Raw genomic sequence first — 7,352 nt, 5'->3', positions numbered from 1 at the left:
CATCGCTGTGTGTGTCTGTGTGTGTGTGTCCAATTATGTGTATGTGTGTGAGACAGGGTATGGGAGGGGGGGGTTCAGGCAGATTGTCCATGGTGCTCAACCCTCCGGGCGGGGCTGAATGAAGTTATTTCCAGGCCCCTGTCCATCTGTTACCGTGGCAGCAGCAGCGACCAAGGTGTTGCCATGGCGAGGTGGACACAAAAAGGCGTGGCGTGGGAACGGGTCCAGGGGTCAGGAGTGAGGGTCAGGGGGTCAAGGGGTCACAGCCAGCTGGACAGCACACAAGAGGAGGCCAGGGTGAGAAAAGAAGGAGGGAAGGTTTGGTTTTCTTTCTCTTTCTGGTCCTTTCTTCTCCGGGTCTCTGCTCGGGAGGGAGACGTCCGCAGAGTGGACACCACTGGACATTAACATTGAACTGGGGCGGTGAGATGAAAAAGGGAGGGGATGGGTGAAGGGGAGTGAGAAGGGCCATGGGGTTCACAGAGTGGGGCCCCCTCAATGTCCAGGCTTTGGGGGGCTCCCCTGCATTAGGCCGTATACCTACTGGTGTCTAATCGCGCATAGCATTTGACAGGCAATTGACTCTGGTCAATGTACACGCAAATGCGACTATTAAGAGGATGTGGACGACTGCGTGTGCGTGTGCGTCTGTCTGTGTGGCCGCGGCCTGCACTTTAGCCAGATAAGTGATACCCAGAGAAAACAAAAGGCCGTTGGACGACATTTCATTCCGCTCGTTTTAATCTGAGAACTGCTGATAGACAATAAGACGGACTGAAGGGGGGTGATGAATCAGGGTTTTGCTCAACATGGGAAAACACATTTTCTTATATATATATATGTATATATGCATATATGTATCTATACACTGTTGCCCATAAAGTTGGAATAATTTTGTTTTCAGACACAATCCTCTGTTTATTCTTATTTAAATGCATCAGTAATCACTTTTGACCCGGTGCAAAGTGCAAACTTTTGAAAAGATATACATTTTATCTGTCAAGAATAAATCACAGTGTCAATCATTTCATGGAAAGAGGTAAAAAATATTTTATTCCTACTTTATGAGCAACAGTGTATAAACTTTATAACTTTATATCATACATCTTGTTTCATCTGCTGCGCTGTGGCTTTGAACCTTGTCACCTCTCTTCATTGCAGTTGCTGTATCATGATTTGTTGATTTGAAACTTGAAACATCAGCAATTTTAGAAGTTTGAAATATTGATTAATGTTGATCAGCATCACAAAGCTTCTCTCCATTGATCCACTACCTACTGACTGCTGTTTACACAGCTCAGACATGCTGTACAAGTCCTGTTTCAGTGGTTGAATTTGTGGATAAATATGAATTTGTTCTACAGAACCAAATATAAGGAAAGAATGAATCCTTGATGAGTATATCTACGAAATGTGCAAAAGCATAGACTGATTACTGATTACATTAGATTTATATGTTTTATCGACCAAATCTGTTTAATGAAAATTTCCAGTAATATAGCTGCTTTGATTTGATGATGAATCTTTGCTGAAAGAATCAAATCAAATCACTGTTTGTATTAATCATTATACCCTGATGTGCAGTGCTGCAGGTTGAACTCAACGTGTGCACTTGGTCATTTTTAGATAAGAATCTGCTTAATTCAATCCGTATGACTACTAGATATTGTTTTAGCATTTACTCTACAGTCTGACATCCCTATTTCCCATGAATACAGAGTCAGAAGTGGCTCTTCTCCACAGTTGGTCTCTCATGATAGAGAGGAATATGTTGACAGAGAATCTGTAACGAGGGGCTGAGGTGTAAAGATTCGACACGTTTCAGCCGTGTCACTATTTAATTCATTTTAATTCAATTTCATAATATTGAAGACTCGAGAAAGAAATCTTACTCTACTACAACTACTGCAAAAACAAGTTTTCATACAGATGTGGTGACAACAGATTTTGAAAATAGGCCTTTTGAATTGTTCAATTTCCAAAGCGTGTTGTGATGTGAACCTTATATGATATGATGCGATACACTAAACCTTGATAATCCAAATCCAAACAATTTGACCTAAAGCTTCACCACAGCTGGACGGAGTGGCCGCAGTTGCACCGAGCCGCAGCGGCGAGAGATTGAAACATCCACCTGCCCCGTAGCAAACCGAAAAAGACGGCAAACCTCGAGCCGCATCACTGGATAACACATTATGACAACGTGGATAAGAAGTCGCTTACAATGCAATTACACACACAAGAACACACACACACACACAGACATGCACACATACACAGAGTAAACACACAGGGCCCCCATAGGCTTTAATAGTCGCCGGGATGAAGGGAGTGCAGGATCCATACTCCTGCACAGGCCACAGTAATAGGATTAGGAGCAGCCTCGGGAGGACATGGCAGGCCAAGTCCAACGCTCCGTTTGACACCTTTTGTCCACGAGCCCTGAGACGCAGATCACAGCAATAGGATGAGGGACAAAGGCTTTTGAACATTGTGTTGTAGCTACAAATATACCCCCAATGGGAGAAAGCTGAGCCCCCAGTTCCACAGCAGACAAAATGAACACACAGCGATTTTGACAACTCAATCAATTTTTAAGATGGATCAAGTGTTAAAGAAAAAAACAACAACAATCTTTTCTCCGTGTAAATCAATAAAATATTGTCTTGTGCCTTTACAAGTGAAGACTTCATTCTGACAGTGTATATATATATATATATATATATATGTATATATATATGTATGTAATGAAAAAGTTTCTTGGATCTGTACTCTTCACTTAAAGTAAGAGTCTATGATCCTTTGATAAGAAAATATCACGTCAAGCCTGACGCAGCTTTTCAAGGTTCACTTTCATGCTTTTTACATCACTATATTGTTATAGGATATATAAAATATATTTTAACAAATTGCAAAAGTTTAAGGAATTGAGAGGAAAAAAATCTCCCTAGAGTCACACTAGGATATATCTATTTTTTTTTTTTTTTTTAATAATGGTAATTTGGTAATCTGCTGCTCTCACTAACTCAATTCTTCTTACTGTGTTCACTCCAAACGAACCACAGACATAAAAGGCGTCACTTCCTGTGCACACAGGGACCAAACACTTACCAGGTGAGAAAGACACTGGATTTATTGACTGGTTGTAAGTTCTAGCTAAAGAGTGTAATTTCAACTGCTGATGTGTAGGAACAAAACAAATATCGAGCACAATTTCTTTCAAACTTTATGAGAATATTTGTTTGATGGGCTACTGCATCTCTACTGGTCAATTTTAAGAAAAGACTGTTTTAAAAACCTCAGTAAAAGAACTGTTGCTATTTCTCTGACAGCAAACGGACATGGGAAAATACACATGAAGTGAGAACTTGCTATGGAGACACCGCACGGGGACGACAGTAACTGTGACTGGTCAGCGTGGGCAGCTTGCGTTTTCTGATGCTGCCTTTTCCTTTTTAATAACACACATCTGGGACATCTCCACTGCAAACCTCGCTGTGATCACAGCCCGTATTCCACAGTGAGTAAAACAACATAAACACAGTGTTAAGACAGAAGCCATAAGACAAAGAGAAATATAAGTTACCTCCGGAGAAATGGATGTGTTCTGTATCACAAAGTTACAGCATGATGCAGCCAGACCATGTACGATACATGCTTCTAATACTGCGGTGGTGATGTCAACAAGTGGGACCCAACACTTCATGATCAATCTAAACCTCATGAATGAAGGTATAAATCCAAGCCAGGTTTTCACAAGGTCCATCTGTGACATCTAACAGGCTGCAGAAACAAATATGTTTAAAATTAGAATTTTCACATTTGAATTTAATCATAAATAAAGGTTAATACTCCATAGATCACATGTGGGTCTTATCCTCATGTTAGCTATTAGTCCACTCTCATATTAAAGAGATAAAAAGGCATCGTCTTTTAAGGTGTCACTGCTTTATTTTGAAAAGTAAAAGCCATGTTTTGTTTTTTAATTGGCCTTGAATTGATATTCAGGTGGCCGCGTTGCACTGAGAGCAGGCAGCAGCTCGTCCTCGGTTCGAGCGATTATTGACATTCCCGGCGATCTCCTCACATCCCGTGCCATGGAGAGATGACACAGAGATTCTCTGTCCTCTCCCCTCCCAGTGCACTCTGGGAGAGTGACCAAAAGCAGTTTTATGACCAAGAGCTGCCGACACTCACTTCCTGCCAAGAATCAGAGAGACGAGGTTCAAAGTGATCGGTCGCACACATACCGACACACGTGCAATGAGGAAAACACATCAACACTTAGACACACACACACGAACCTGAGGCGTGTTTTTTAAGATTTAGATTCGGGGGTGCGTTAACGCCCGCCAGATTTCATGCTTGAACCTGAACTGCTGAACGTTCTTGTCTTATCTAGGACCCTCATCGTGCACATTTCAGATGCTGGAAGTTTCACTGAAGTGCAGCCAACAGGTGGACGTAACAAGTCCGTGCCTGTTCCCCGGGTGCTGTGGAAATGCATTCTGGGGGACACACGGAAGAAGAGGAGTCAATTACGGCACCTGATCACACAGTGATTCGTGGAAAGCACGAAGACCTACAGTGATGCAAGTGAGATTTCCTTTTAGAGAAACACAACCATATTTCAGGAAACTCCAACCCAGACACAGGCGAGACAGTTCAGTATCGGTGCACCGAGTACAGACGTGTGCTGTGTCTCATGCTTCAGTCGGTACACTCACATGTACTGCACTTTGTACACAGTATACTCACCGGTGTGGTGCCGGAAGTCCGACAAGGTTAGTGTTGTACCATCAAACACCATTGTCGCAACATGTGACCGTGATTGTTGCCTGCTTTGATCACTCGACTTGAAAGTGAACGTTTTACCCTCCTGTGTGACGTGGAATTTCGGCCGCCATCGGTGCTCAACAACGTATTCTCCTTCCTCAGTTTGAAAACACGTTGGTTGTCCCTCCATTTTTCGGCCACGTAGCCAAGATGGCGACTGTTGAGGGTGAGAAGTGTCCACCGTTTTAAGCTCAATCGTACTTTTTCAGTGTGAACGTATTTGTGCTCTCGAACCAGCAGGTGTGAGAATGGAAGAACACAAAGTGAGACACGGCAATGGTTTTTGCCAAAAAGGCTGAAATTATTGCCGCTAAAACCACACAGTGTGTTGTTTTTTTTATACAAATGCTCTTTCGTTCAGTCAGAGACACTTAGATTTAGGGATTTTAACATTTATATGCTGTATCGGACACACAGAGACGAGAGAGACAAATAAAATCTCATTTCGGTCAGGTATACGATAGAAAGCATATTTCTAAAAATGAAGAGCTGCAGCTACAGTTTACAGAAACGCAATTCAGATTCATGCCGACCCCTGTGCTTCTTCATCTTAAACTCGCTGCTCTGACTCACACTTGCGCTGTGATGAGCGCTCTCAGGTGTCTCCGTTGAGCCTGGCTGTTATAAGTTCTCTCTCTAACCCACAGACTGCCGTGGTTGCTGGGAGATCCATGATACACCCGCAAAACCTCGGTTGTCTCCGGTAGATTACGTAAGATTTACCGACCGTCACGTTACAGACAAATTCCGTGTTCCAAGCATTCAAATGCACGTGTTAGCTGCACACACTGAGTTTCAGTCCTGCGTCACAGCTGTTTGCTGCTCACACTGATGAGAATTGGACGTTGTATTTGTGAAACACATTGGAAATATGTTCGTTTGTCCCTTATTTCTTTTGATATCCATCAGTTCAAATTAGAAAACATCTATAAGAGGTCATTTTCAGATAAACTGGATTAGTTTCACTTTATGTCACGTGACTTCATTTGTGTGCTGATATTTGCTCTGCTGGTGTCTGTGGATACCTCTGCAGAAAATGAGTTAATACAGTAGTTTCACTTATTTATAGGGGTAAACATCACCGCAGGATATACTGTATTTATCAAAGCGTTAAACCACTTGAGAGTCTTGTCATCTCTCTGATGCACCGACACATTTTCTCCTCAACAGTGGACAGGCTTCTCCACTCACACGGCTCTGCTGCTTTAATTTAATCATTGCGCTCATGGCAGAGCTGAATAATTGATTCATTAATATCAGGCTGTTATTGACCTGGCAGGTGTGGGTGGAGCAGCCACTGTCAGGCAGTGTCACACCATGAAAGTCAGTCTCATTCACACCTGAGAGCTGCAAGGTGGAACTGTAGTTTTCTGTATGAAAACTGATCAGTGGATCTTTTGCTTGACTCTGATGATCTTTCAAGGAAATTCAGTGGATCTTTGTGGGTTTAAAATGACAGAAGGAGCAAATTAAAAAAAAAAAGTATTTTGGATGATGTTCATTTTGCGGTTGTTAATCATATTGTATGTATCCCCCTGTGAGTGTGAGAGGTGTCTTCTAATACTCATTTAGACAAATATTAGGAGAAAATGGCCACTAAATGTCACCATTTTTAGATGTTTTAATTCCAAGAAATGGTGAATGTCACACTTAGAAACACGCAGTATTACCAAAAAGTAAAGTGGAGCAGTGAAGGTCTGGTACATTTTATGGATTCTGCATCTCAGCTTTGCTTTGTGTGTGGTAAGGTTCAACACATGTTGCTTTAAACTTCTTGACATGCTCTCTCTCTCTCTCTCTCTCTCTCTCTCTCTCTCTCTCTCTCTCTCTCTCTCTCTTCCCAACACAGAAAGAGAGCCTGATGAATCAATAAGAGCGACGAAAAAGGAGGGAAATCATCTGAGTGGCAGAGACGTCTGAATGAGAGCCGGTGGTCAGAATTGATTACAATGGAAAAGCTCTAGAGAAAGGAAAGCCTCCATTTTCAAGGCAAAGTCATGGCTCCTAAAAAAAAATAAAAAAACAGTGTGTGTGTGTCTGTCTGTGCGTGTGAGAAAGTATGAAAAAAAGAGCGGTGCATGTGATTATGGGACAAGTGCCGGACAGGGGCCAGGCAGGGCAGCCTGCAGACGGACCAGAGAAAGGGACATTTACCTTGAACTCCAATCGTCCCGTCTCTGGGGCGGGGTCAGGTATTGTGGCTGGGCCTGACAGGGTCAGGAGGGGACAAGAGGGGGAGAAAGGGGGAGGCGGGTGGGGAGCAGGGACACAGGCTGCCCCTGGGGTCGTGGGGCGCTACCCCCCCGTGGGGGGGCCAGATAATGTGGGGGCAGCGGGGGGAGGGAGGGTAGATATTGGCAGATTTTCTTGGGGTGCAGATGCTCAATATGCAGATGTCTAATCGAATTGTGCGACGATGAATTGGTTCCCCCTCCTGATTTGCATCAGGACAATCCCCGGCGGTGGCTCAGGGGTCAGTGGAGTTCCCCCGGACAAAATGAGCAGCCGGCTGCAGA

At 43.4% G+C, this 7,352-nt stretch overlaps 1 long non-coding RNA gene across 2 annotated transcripts in view; it reads left to right on the top strand.

The window, feature by feature from the left end:
- Window positions 1–7,064, top strand: part of LOC147818654 (uncharacterized) — a 17,325-nt gene extending 10,261 nt beyond the window's left edge. For both annotated transcript variants that reach the window (XR_015437773.1, XR_015437774.1), the window contains exons 6-8: window positions 3,066–3,114; window positions 3,333–3,520; window positions 6,686–7,064. This is a non-coding gene — a long non-coding RNA (uncharacterized LOC147818654). The remainder of the gene's footprint in view (window positions 1–3,065; window positions 3,115–3,332; window positions 3,521–6,685) is intronic.
- The last annotated feature ends 288 nt before the right edge of the window (window positions 7,065–7,352 follow it).

This window comes from Seriola lalandi, unplaced genomic scaffold (genome assembly GCF_002814215.2).
Source record: "Seriola lalandi dorsalis isolate HSWRI2012SDOR001 ecotype SW California unplaced genomic scaffold, Sedor1 jcf7180002054538, whole genome shotgun sequence".
Lineage (NCBI taxonomy): Eukaryota > Metazoa > Chordata > Actinopteri > Carangiformes > Carangidae > Seriola > Seriola lalandi.
This window is presented reverse-complemented; position numbering and strand designations above follow the sequence as displayed.